Here is a 13,827-nt window from a genome sequence, read left to right as displayed (position 1 = left end):
GGGATGTGGGCTGCCGCCCCAGGGCGTGACCCGTGATAAGTCACTAGGCATGTGAGAGATAACAGAAAGTGGTCAGAAATGCTTGTGTAAATAAGAGATTACAGAAATCAGGAAACTGACACGTACCACCCAGAGGGTGACACATATGAATTAGCTTAAATCTATAGGTTAGGCATTTTAAAGCTATTGGTTGTGTGAAAATGTGCGGGCTCTGGTACAACGGCTGTGAAAATCCTATATAAACTTTGCCTGAAGTTGCTTCAGGGTCAATTGCTCTAACCAGGCCTGCGTGTCTTGGGAGGACGGTCGACCCCAGCTAGCTGGCTTAATAAAGACTTTGCTTGAATTACATCTCCGTGCTCGTACATATTGTTTTCCTGGGAAGCCCAAGGAGTCTCGGACCCTAACAGCCTCAAACTGGCCAGCCTCTCCTCCATCTCTTCTTCCATTGGCATACCCCGTGGACTATAGCCCATGCTCTTCTGCCCAGCTTTTGAGTATATTTTGTGGAATGATTTGGCTATGTAGCCAAGGATGATCTTGAACTTCTGATCTTCCTGCATCCACCTCCCAAGTGCTAGGATTAAATACATGTGCCTCCATACCCTGGGGGTTGAACTCAGGGCATTGTGCATGCTAGGCAAGCACTCTACCAACTGAGCTACATTCTCCACCCCCAATACTGTTTACTTTCTGTGTGCATGCAAAGTTCTGGAGGCTAAAAGGCCAGCAGCAAAGGGTTACCAGGTTTGCCTCACTCCTTGATTTGCGGTTCTGTCACTCCAGCTCTTCCTCTGTCATCATAGTCCATTCTTCTGGTTTTGTGTCCCTGTGTCTCAATCTTCCTTTCATTCTCTAATAATGCACACAAGCCATCTTAACTTGATTATATCCACAAAGAGCCTGTTTCCAAATTAAGGCCATACTTTCGGGTCCTAAGTATTAGGACTCAAACATATCCTTTTTTTGGGGGGTGGGGGGAGGTGTACAATTTGCATGATAGCACCTTTGTACAAATTGGAGACAGATGCGCCCCTTTGAATAGATGCTATCTTTCTGCTCAGGGCTTTGTGAGCAGATAGCACCTTTGTGTGTATTATATAAAAGAATCCTTTCTCTTCATAGAAGTAATAGGACACGAGGCTTTGCACTTGGATCCTAGGCTGGATTTCCATTCGGCCCCCTTCAGCCTTCAGTACACAGTCTGTTCCATCATAGGTACTGATCCCTGCCTGTCCTGTCCTCAGCTGGCTGCCTCTGGTCAGGGTCTTCCTCCATCTTCCCTTGCAGTCTCCTATCTAGAGGTAGGGGTAAAGTCCATGCTTGTTCTCTGTTCAGTTTCTGGGCATATTTTGTGGAATGATCTGATTCTGTATCTCCTGTGACTACCTGGTAATTTTTCCTGACCAATAAGTGTCCCCTTCTCTTCTGGGACTGCACCCAAATTTCCCTCTGTGGCAACTCCTCTTTTCCTACTTGCAGTTCATTTGGTTTGGATACAACTGACCCCGACTCCAGGCTTGGCCAGTCATGAATACCTCATCTTTAGCATAAAGATTGATCCTAGATTTTTGATTCATGACCCAAGACTTTTGCCCACCTGTGAAGCAGAGACAGTCTGTCTTTGGCCTGACGGCTGTTTTGGAAGGCTATGCCTGAAGCAGCCAGAGAATTAAACCAGCCTAGAGGAAAGTGGAGTGAAGACATAGAGAATCTTCATAGTATGACTTAGTCATTTTGTTCCAGCTATGCCTGAAGGACTTTACAGTAACATGAACTAAGAGATTCTTCTAAGAGATTCTTCTCATACTGCGATTGTTAAAAATAGGTTTATATGTAATTGAAAGAATTTTCTTTGCATTTTTTACATTTATTTGTGCGTGGGCATGCATGCCACTGTGCATTTGTGGAGGTCAGAGGACAATTTGGGGGAATTCTTCTACCTTATGGTCAGTTCATCAGGCTTGGTGGCAGGCGCCTTTACCCCCTGAACTGTCGCTCTGCCCTGTAATTGAGGGAGCTCTGACTGAATATAGTCTCTGATGCTTTCATTAACTCTGCTTTATGCTTCTAAAACTCCATGTCCACCCTGGCCCACCAAGGTTTCCACAGTGAGGAAGAGATAACCACATTTAAGAAGTGGTTATGTGGACTGAAAACGCCATGGTGGACTGGGATGAATCTGCTGCACCTTAAACTTGTGACACTTCTTGTTATACTTTTGGGAGAGTGAGAGGCAGGTGGCTTGGGAGTGAGTAGAAAGTAAGTTCCACCTTTTTCTGGAGTTACTAGTTATGTGATTTTAAAATATCTATTTATTTATTTTATGTGTATGTGTGTGAGCTTGTGTGAATATATGTGCACCACATGCATGCAGGAGCCTACAAAGGCCAAAAGGGGTCATCAGACCCTTTGGAACTAGAGCTACAAGTGGTTGTGAGTGGTCATGTGTGTGCTGGGAATTGAATCTGGGTCCTGTGCAAGAACAGCAAGTGCTCTTAACCACTGAGCCAGCTTAGTTCCGTGTTCAACAAGGTCTTCTGTACTGTGATTGTGACTTTGGTTTCATAGGTACTAAGCCCATTTTCACAATTCCCTCTCACGGTCTCTCTTTTCCTAAAACTTTCTTCCTTTCTCTTTCTTTCTTTCTTTCTTTCTTTCTTTCTTTCTTTCTTTCTTTCTTTCTTTCTTTCTTTCTTTCTTTCTTTCTTTCTTTCTTTCTTTCTTTCTTTCTTTCTTTCTTTCTTTCTTTCTTTCTTTCTTTCTTTCTTTCTTTCTTTCTTTCTTTCTTTCTTTCTTCTTTCTTTCTTTTTCTTTGTGTGTGTCTGTATGTGTATGTTTCTGTATGTGTGTGAGGGGAGAGGGATTGCCATCAGAGGACAGAAGAGAGAATCAATTCTCTGGAGCTGGAGTTACAAGTGGTTGTGAGCCCCTTGACATGTGACACCAGTCCTCTGCAAGAGCAGAGTCTGCCTATAGCCCCAACTGGCCTGGAACTCACTCTGAAGACCAGGCTGGCCTTGAACTCACACAGGTCTGCCTGCCTCTGTCTCCCGAGTGCTGGGATTAAAGATGTGCGCCAGTACACCTAGCCAAGAGCAGCACTCTTAATTGTTGAGCCACCTCGTCAGTCCCCCAAAGTTCTTTTAAAAAGTATTTATTTATTTTTATGAGTATGAGTTTGAGTGTTTTGCCTGCACGTATAAGTGTACCCGTGAGTGAAATGCTCTCTAAGGTCAGAAGAGGTGTTGGATCCCCTAGAACTGGAGTTATGGATGGATGTTAGCTATCATGTGGCTGCTGGGAACAAGACCCTGATCCTCTGCAAGAGCAGTCAGTGCTTTTAACTGCTGAGCCAGCCCATTCCCCCTAACATTCTTTCTTTAAAAATATTTTATTATTTTTATTTTATGTGTGTGCATGTATTGCCTGCATGTAGGTAAGTTTGCACCCATGTCGTACAATGCCCGCAGAGGGCAGAAGAGACTGTCAGATCCCCTGGAACTGGAGTTATGGACAGTTGTTAGCTGCCATGTGGGTGCTAGGATTTGATCCCCGATCTTCTGCAAGAACAGTCGATGTTCTTAACCACTGAGCCATCTCTCCAGCCCCTCCTCCTAACATTCTTAATACAAACTTAACATTCTCTTTAAATGTTACGAAGCTCAGATGAACTTTAATGCAAATGCCATCATTACCAGTATTGCAAGGTTAGGATATATAGCAAGAAAATCTAGTTTGACCAGGCATGGTGGTGCATGCCTTTAATCCCAGTACCCAGGAGGTAGAGGCAGGTGGATCTCTGTGAGATTAAGACTAGCCTGGTTTACATGGTCAGTTCCAGGCCAGCTGGGGCTACAAGGAGACCCTGTCTCAAAAAAAAGAAGGAAGGAAGAAAGAAAAAAGAAAGAAAGAAAGAAGAAAGGAAGAAACGAAGAAACGAAGGAAGGAAAGCTTAAAAAAGCACAAAAGAAGGAAAAATCCATCAACACAGAACGGGAGGTATCACCCATGGACATTTGCAAATGGAAGCCTCCACTTTGGCACCGTGTGTACCACCATATCCATGGCATCTCTTTATATGTGCACAAACTCAGAGCACTACATGACATTTTATATTTCATGTTCACCAAGGAGAAGTGCCATTATACAGAACATAGAATTTTAAAAAGCATTAAACATCTGCTTAGCTAGAGTCTGATGAGGAGGAGAGGCCTGAGAGCTATTATTCCTGTCTCTGCTCATTCCTATAGACGAATGATGCCAAGTTTTACTAATTGCTCCTCCCGAGGAATTCTGCTCAGCCTGTTATGGTGCATCTTCTGAGTTGCCATGAGATCAACCCGGTCCCTTGCTGAATAAATTAGCAAGAGCATCCAGGGGAATTGAAGACGGCCTGCAGACTAGGTGAGGTGCTATCTTTGTGTGTGTGACTGCCGAGTGCCCCTGGCTCTGTGATGTGAGGAAAGCCTCTGTTGCTCAGTTCCGCCCCAGGATTTAATTTTGAGGGTAGTGAGGGGAATGTGTTCCTGTTCTTTCCCATAAGCACAGAGGAAGCCAGATGTCAGATACAACTGATACCTGGGTTTGTCTTTAGCTGCCCTCTCCCCCAGCTGTGTCCAATAGGGAGAGGGCAGGATTAGGGCTGCCCACTCTCAGGAGCAGATTCTACTTTGTCCTGGAACCACTCAAACCATATGCTACCTTCTCTATGTAGTCTTCAGTTGGTTGTTTCATGGATACAGTCCTCAGTTCTCCTCATCTGAATACTGGGAACAATAAAATCAAGTCCAGGGGCTGGAGAGATGGCTCAGTGATTAAAAGCATTGGCTGCTCTTGCAGAGGACCCAGGTTCGATACCCAGCACCCACAACCATCTGTAACTACAGTTCCAGGGGATCCAACACCCTTGTCTGACCTCTACCATCATTGCACAACACAGGTGCACCTACCTACATGCAGGCATTACACTTATATACATGTTAAAAGACATATATATATATATATATATATATATTCCAGCCCATAGGGTTGTATCAAAGATCATAAGGGCTTGGGTGATAAAGTGCTCTGGGAACTGTAAGGTGATGAACACAATGATTTTTTTCATCATTTGTGGTGCATATTGGGGTCTCGTGTCTGCTCCTGTGGCATAGCTCACTACTTTGCTCACCCATTCCCCAGCATACAGTGCTTTTTTTGACTGTCTTTAGCTTCCAGATATGTCTCTGAAGCCAACCAATTTCAAGATGTGTTGGTCCTGAGAGTCTGAGGTGAGGTTTAGTTCCTGAGGCCAAAATGTATACTGGGGGTTTGAAAGAGGTAGAGGGTGGAGAGAATCATTGAGAATGGGTTCCAGGAGGGATTTGCTCAGTTTCATGCTGGGAAAAATATTCCCTACCCCAATCCTATACAGTACGTAAGACCTCACTTTTGTGTCCACATCTCAGTTTCTTGTTTTGTTGAGGCGGGATCTCACTTCGTAGTCCAGACTGGCTTGGAACTCACTGCATAGACAAGGCTGGCCTGGAACTTGCAATCTCAGCCTCTTAAGTGTGGGGAATTACAGATGTTAACCACTACATCTGCCTTACATTTCAGTTTCTAAAATGTACTTTTACTTGACTTTCGTAACTGTTTTGTGAAGTAGGCAAGAACATTAATCTCATGTAGGTGAAAGTATGAATGTCTAAGACCGCACAGTTCGTATGCTGCAGTGTCAGGATTTGGAGCTAGGAATCCTGGTTTTTCCCAGTGTTGGAACACAACTCTAACAACAGCTCTAGAAAACTAAACCCTCACTCCTTAATGCTAGTTTTTGAAAGAAACAGGAATTTTAAAATATCATCAATTTTTTTACGTCATTAATTTTGGTTTTATAAATTTTTTTTAATTATTTATTTTTTTCTTATATGTATGAGTGTTATGCCTGCATGTGTATAAATGCACCCGTCGTGCACTGCTCGTAGAGGACAGAAGAGGCTGTCGAATCCCCTGGACCTGGAGTTACAGATGGTTGTTACTTGCCATGTGGGTGCTGGGATACGAACCCAGGTCCTCTGCAAGAACAACCAGTGCTCTTAACTGCTGAACCATCTCTCCAGCCCCTTGATTTTGGTTTTATGAGACTCTATCCCAGGCTGGTCTGGAACTCACTATGTAGCCCAGGCTGACCTCAAACTTGTGACGAACCTTCTGCCTCAAACTCCCAAGTGCTAGAATTACAGGTGTTAGCCACTGCACCCTGCTAAGAGTTTTTAAAAAATAATTTTATTTATTGATTACTATTGCTGTTCTTGTGTGTTTATGATCTATGTTTATAATTATTGGGGTGTGTGTGCATGCCCCTGAGTTCGTATAGAGGTCAGTGGACAACTTTTAGGAGTCAGTTCTCTGCTTCTGCCTTGTTGAGGCGGCTCTCTTGTTCCTAGCTGGACTCATGGGCTTCCCAGAAATTCTCCTGTTTCCCATCTCACCTTAGGAGTGCTAGGATTACAAATGCATGCTACTGCATTTGGCTTTTTTTTCTTTATGTGTGTTCTGGGGATGGAACTCAGGTCATCAGGCTTGCTCTGCAAGTACTTTTACCTACTAAGCTGTCTTACCCACCCCAAAGAGGAAATGGTTGATGTACCACTCTTTCAGGTGTCTGGTGGTGGCCCTTGCTTTAAGCAGCCTCCATTCCCAGACTTTCTTCCTTTGTTCCTTACTGAATTCTTCTGCCCTGATCACTAATTTCAGGCACCATTTCCTACTTAGAACCCCTTCTGTTGTCCTTCACTGGTTTTCTCATTGTCTTCTCCAGCCTGTGGTTCTCAGTGCCCTTAGGATCTGGAGTTAGATTTACCTCCCTCTCAGTGCCCGACTGGAACGATAGCACATGGTCAACACCAAACACTGGCACCTGGTACTGGGCACTACCCTAAGGGTTTTACACTCATTTTTTTCATTTAGTCATTTCAACAGCCTTGTGAGATAGATATCACTTTCCTCTTATATATGAAGTAAAACTCCAAGAGTAATCTTCTCAAAGTCACAAAACTAGCGATGAGAACTCAAGAATTGAATCTGGGTCTTTCAGTTGCCATGTATTTAATTAATTATTCTGCCACAGTACTTTTTAGACCCCATCCTGAGGGCTGATGTTTAAAGGAATTTAAAGGTAGTTTGCCACATGCAATTATCTTCTCTCTTGGTTTCCAGGCTTCTGGTTGTACGGCAGAGGTTTTGTGCTCTTAAGATGTTTCCTTACTACCTTGCACACAGGCATTACTCACTGTATTAAGTTCCTTTGAATTGGAATGCATTTCTGACTCTTAAACACAGCCTCTTCTTAAGACACTGACTGATCTATGCTCCATTTTCATCAAATCTCCTCAGAGCTGCTTGCTTTGCCTCTTCCCCTTGCTGTCCTTGAGTCCCCTCCATCCTAGGACACTCAGGCATGGACCATCCAGTCCCAGAAACCAAGCCCAGAGGCCTAGCTGAGTGACAAGGGGGTCACACAACGTTGGCTATTTTCATTGCACCCAGGAAGTGAAGCTTTCATAATGAAAGGATTTCTGCCAAAATTCTGTTTTCTACTTGTAGCTCTTACAGAAAATGCACATGGAATCAAAGTGCATTAGTGCCAAGAGGGCCCACAAAACCCATCTTGTCTAAGTTTCTGAAGCCCAGAGATATGTGGTGACTTAACGAAGGTTGCACAGTCTATTACCTTTATCCCAGGCCATTGCTAAACCCAGGGAGAGAGGTTATTAGGAGCCAAGGGTGCCAAGAATCCTAAACCTAATCCTCAGGGACCCGCTGATTTTACTTTGTTCTCCATAGTTTTATGATTTTGCACCAAGTAAGGGGAAGTCTTTTATTCAGGTCTTCCAGAGAATTTCTATTTAAGTATTTGCTATTTAGCCACTTCAAAAATGATAGAAGGAGGTAGGCAAAATGGCATATGGTACACACCCAGCTCAGTCGGTGGATTCTCAAGATGGTGGTGATCACTGAGATGGCTGAGAAATAAAAACAGATCTGGGAAAAGGAGTGACAGTGGTCTTAGGAGGGAGGACAGGGGAGACAGCAGACTTCTTTTCAGATTATAAAGTCTTGATCAGAAAGTCCATGGCCATGAAAGACCTAGGTTTTGTTTTGTTTTTGCTGTTATCATTCGTTTCTTTGAGACAGGGCATTGTGCTTTAGTGTCAACTTGACACACCTGGGTTGAGGGAGCCTCAATCAGAGAATTGCCTTCACTGGACTGGCCTGTGGCCATGTCTGAGGGGCATCTTCTTGATGAGTGATGTGGGAGGGCCCAGCCCACTGTGGGTGGTACCACCCCTGGGCAGGTGGGCCTGTGTTGCATAAGAAAGCAGGCTGAGCAGGGGCCAGGGAGCAAGCCAGTAAGCAGCATTCCAGCTCCTGCCTCCAGGTTCCTGCCCTGAGTTCCTACCTTGGGCTCCCGGATGAACTGTGACCTGGGAGATGTAAAACAAATAAACCCTTTCCTCCCCAAGTTGGCATTGGTCAGAGTGTTTTATCACAGCAATGAAGAACAAACTAGGACAGGTATCATGTAACTCAGGTTGGCTTCCAATGCTACGTAGCTGAGGATGACCTTGAACATCTGATCTTCTTTCCTCCAACTCCCTGGTGCTAGGATTGCAAACATGGCGCCACCGCCAGTTTCTGCAGTGCTGTGGATTGAATCAGGACATCCATGCTAGACAATCACTCTACCAACCAAAAATTAGTTTTTAAAAATTAGAATTTGGGGGGCTGGAGAGATGGCTCAGGAGGGCATTGTCTACTCTTGCAGAGGACCTGGGTTCGATTCCCAGCACCCATATAGCGGCTAGCAACCATCTGTAACTCCAGATCAGAGTTACAGGGGATCCAATACCCTCTTCTGACCTCCGCAGGCATTGCATGATATGGGTCCACTTATACACATGCAGGCAATACACTCATAGACATAAAATTAAAATCGCAAAATAAAAATTAGAGTTTTTGTACTTTAGAGTACAAAGAAGTACTGAAGAGAGAAAAAAACAAGAACCAAAGAAGAGACAATGTATTTTTGGTCATAACTCATAAGAACCTTATGCTGATGAGCAGAGCCAAATGGAGCTTTATGAGAAGAACACTGGGAGCAGGGAGATGGCTCAGTTGGTAAAGTGCTTGTCTCATAAACATGAGGACCTGAGTTCAATCCCTAGGACTCATGTAAAAGCTGGTCCCAGTGGTGTGCCCCTGTAATCGCAGAGCTGTGGAGGCAGAGCTAACTGGATGGCTGAAGCACACACATAAACAAGCACACACATACAAACACATATAGATGCACACACATACAAACACATATAGATGCACACACATAAACACATATAGATGCACACACATAAACACATATAGATGCACACACATAAACACATATAGATGCACACACATAAACACATATAGATGCACACACATAAACACATATAGATGCACACACATAAACACATATAGATGCACACACATAAACACATATAGATGCACACACATAAACACATATAGATGCACACACATAAACACATATAGATGCACACACATAAACACATATAGATGCACACACATAAACACATATAGATGCACACACATAAACACATATAGATGCACACACATACAAACACACTGGCTGTTCTTGCAGAGGACCTGAGTTCAATTCCTAGCACCCACATGGTGGCTAACAACCATCTGTAATCCAGTTCCAGGGGCTCCAACATCAGCATTACATGACATGGGCACACTTAAATACATGCACTCATACATATAAAAATAAAAATATTAAATATTTTAAAAACACTTTTAGTAATAATGAAAGTCTCCAGATTGTTTTCATGTGTAAACCTCAGGGTAATTAAACCTTTCATTCATCTTTAAATGATAAATGATAAATATTTGCTTTACTTTTTTAAAATTATGTGTATATGTATATGTGCCTGTGCAGGGTATGTGTACATGACAGCAAGTGCCCTTGGAGGCCAGAAGAGGGTGTTAGATCCCCTGGAGCTGGGGTTACAGGCAGTTGTGAGCTTCCTGACCATGGGTGCTGGGAACTAAACTCTGGTCCTCTGCAAGAGCAGTATGCACTCTTAACCACTGAGCCATTTCTCCAGCCCATCATTTATGTTTCTAAAAGTTTGCTGTTTGGCAGAGGAGGGACTGTAGGGGAGAACTGTGTACATAGTGAGACTGATTAGGCACTCTGTGATAGCTTTCTGGGAAAGAAACCATGTTGGCACCCAAACCATGGCACTGAAATGGAGAGAAGTGGACAGTCTTGAGATATATCTAGAAGGACTTGTTGCTGGATTGGAGACTATGGAAAGATCAAGAAATTATAGACAATGATCCCTAAGTTTTGGTGAACACTGGGATGAAAATATATTCAAGGCAGAAATGAGATCCAAATCAGACATGTTAAGTTTGAGACACAGAAATGCCTAGTAGTATTTGGGTATATATGTGCCTACCAAAGTCTTAGCATCTAAACCCTTGAAACTAGATGAGTTTCCAACAGAGAGACTGTAGCTAGCGTACAGGGCCCAACTGTTCCTTCTGCCATCTTCTGTATATTCTGAACCTTTTGGATAGGTTCCTGGCTAGGCATTTTAGCCAGGAATCACAACCATTCTATAGTGAGTCCCACGGAATGATTCATTCTTCAAGGGATAGCTAAGAAATAACCAAACAGACTGTTTAACAAGGATCAGAACTTCTCTATCTGGATGTGTCTTGATTCATCCAAAGTAGACCATTTGGACCACTGAACAAAGGCTGAGTCAACCCTTCCCCAGGCCATTTTCACATTCTCCTTGGGGATATCTGTAGAGCTAGAGTTTAAGGCGCAGGAATTCACCAGACGTAGTTTCAGATAACTTAGGGAGGTTTCATGTGGTAGACTGAATTGTTTTCCACAATATTTTATAGCTTCTAACATTAAGAGATGGCATCTATCTTTCCACCCCTTAAAACAGAATGTGGGCACGTGAGTCACATTAGTCGATGGGACACTATTAGCAAACGGGATGCTTAGAAATAATATTTTAAGTACCACCATTAAAGTACAGGTACCTAACAGGCAAAGATCATTTATTTTTACCAATATTTATCCAGTGTTTAAAATTATTGGGCTCGTAGTAGATACTCAGAATAGGCAAATTTCTTCTTGGAAGTGAACTAAGACCTAGTCCTGGCTCCACCATTAATGAACTCTTAGGGTGAGTAAGAGATTTCCTCCCACTCCTTGATCCTCAGTCTTCCTTTCTATAAAATAGGAGCCTGGACAAGATCTCTAAGCCGCTTTCCAGGTCTAGTATTTGATGGGTTTGTGTCCACTCAACGTACTGCATCCCATTGCTGCATGTGTAAATTGACAAGGCTGCATGCTGAGGGAACAATTAGAAGTCACAAATCACTTTGTATTTACAGACACACATGCATTTAAAAATATTCTATAAAATATCTACAATACTGTTGTACTTGTGGCCTGCTTTTGCCTCTTTAAAGGTGAATAGGTTTTTTTCCTTAATTTTCATTTATTTGGCTTGTTTAGGAAGATGAAATCTGGGACAAGTTGCAACTAACACATTATGCAGCTCCAGCCTCAGTGGCTAATTGCGCTGTTACCGTGATTGATGAACGTTGTGCTGCAATCAGCAGGAGGCTGCTGCCTTCTACTCCACAGACATGAGGTCATAAAGCGGGGCTAGGGGACTGCCATCTAAAGAAATGATCTGCTTGTCTGTTGGCCAATAAAAGAGTACAAAAACTTTTGACTCCAACTGTTGTGAAGTACAGCTTGCTCCCTTGAACTGGTTCCTAAGTGTTTAAGTTGAAGATTCCATCTTTCCTTGGACATACAATGGGAGAGAAAATATTATTGAATATAGCTACTAAAACAACCAGCCAATATGAGGACTTTGGTGTGAAATTTTAGTTCTAGAGTAGATGGTGCTATTGCCCAAAGAAAACACTTAATCATCCATGACACCCTATGGAGCCCTGTACTGTGGAAAACATAACCGGAACAGTCCTAAGAAGGCAATGTGTTTTTCTGTGGTCAGAGATGTTAATCAAATCAGTTCCCTAAAATGCACCATTACTGGAGCATGGAGGCTGCTCAGAGCCAGATAAGAACTGCCTGACAGAGGCAGATATAGAAAAAGCCAGTACTTGGCCCTGAGAAATGATGGGCATTTCTTGCTTAAGCCCATGGGATCTGGCTGCCTCAGAAACTAACTCTCTTGAGCACTGGCTATCCATCACCATGGATTAGTCTGAGTAGTTAAGCAATGTGTTAACACATTACAGACATGTATCTTTTCTCCAGTGGACTTGGAATTTGACCACTTTGGCATGATTCCTAGTGTCTGAATCACATTTATCTAAGAGAGATATAGCACAGAATGTAGGTAAGAACACAGACCTTGGCGCACACTGCCTGGGTTTGAATTCCAGCTCTATCATTTGCTAATTATGTGGCCTTAGGCAATCCAGAACCTCATTTGCTCATCTTTAAATGAGGTTGATTATTGTGCTTCCCTCACAAAAGATGTTAGGAAGAGAAATGAGTCAACACTTATAAAGTACTTGGAACAATGTCTTGTGCAGCGTAAGCATGATGTCCATATTAGCTCAAATAACAGTGGGTGATAATCCTGATCTCTCAACTTTGTTTTGCAGATCAATTGAAATGGTTAAGGTGTCAAAAAGTATCACAGAGCTAGCGCTGGAGAGATGGCTCAGCAGTTCAGGGCCCAGGCTGTAAGAAGAGCACTGGCTTGCAGAAGACTCACGTTTGATTCCCAGCACTCACATGGCAGTTAACAACTGTAACTCCAGTCCCATGGGATCTGATGCCCTCTTCCGTACTCTGTGGGCACTGCACAACATGGTGCACTTACATACATGCAAGCATGGCACTCATACACATAAATTAAAAAAAGATTATAAAATTATACCCATAATCCCAGCACTGGGGAGACAGAGGCAGGAGAAGCAATAGCCAATCTCAGCTACATAGCGAGTTTGAGACTAGCCTGGACTACTTGAGACCCTTTCTCAAAGAACACTTGATTAGGGTTGGGGGATTTATGTCAGTTGGTAGAATGCGTGCCTAGCAAGAACAAAGTCCTGGGTTTGAGCCCCAGTACTGTATAAAGAAGGCATGGTGGTACATGCCTAGAATCCCAGTACTTAAGAGGTGGAGGCAGGAGGATCAGAAGATCAAGGTCACCCTTGGCTACTCAGTGAGTTCAAGGCCAGTCTTGGATACGTGAGACCCTATGTCAGCAAACAAACAAACCAACCAAAGAAAATCAAAACAAAAACAAAACTTCATTAATGGCAGAGTCCAGCTGTCTTAAATTCAAGTCTAAACTCTCTCTTCCACGTTGCATCAAAGAATGTAACATCTCCACAGAGCTGATACTAGATGGTCTTTTTATTTTATCACAGGACTTGATGCCAGCTAGGCACAATTAACTGCATTTGAAATACAGAAAACTGACAGACACACTGACTTTTGAAGTGGCGTGTTAGTGTAGGAGACAGGAGCCTGGGGACTTAGGCCATGGTTAGGAAGAAAGAATGTCAGGACTCATTGGCAGCTGTGTGTCATTAGTTCAACTAAAACCCAAATGTGTTCCAGTGTCCATGACGAGCTACAATCACAGCTGAACAACTCAGACTTCAGAGTATTTTTGTTTTTTTGCTTCATGTATTTGATGAGAGTCTTCATCCAGAGGGGACTCTCAGATACCATTCCTAGGAAAAGAGGGCTAGGCCTCG

Source organism: Nannospalax galili, unplaced genomic scaffold, assembly GCF_000622305.1.
Source record: "Nannospalax galili isolate Female #2095 unplaced genomic scaffold, S.galili_v1.0 scaffold713, whole genome shotgun sequence".
Taxonomy (NCBI): domain Eukaryota; kingdom Metazoa; phylum Chordata; class Mammalia; order Rodentia; family Spalacidae; genus Nannospalax; species Nannospalax galili.
The sequence above is the reverse complement of the archived record's forward strand: the minus strand, read 5'-3'. Positions refer to the sequence as shown.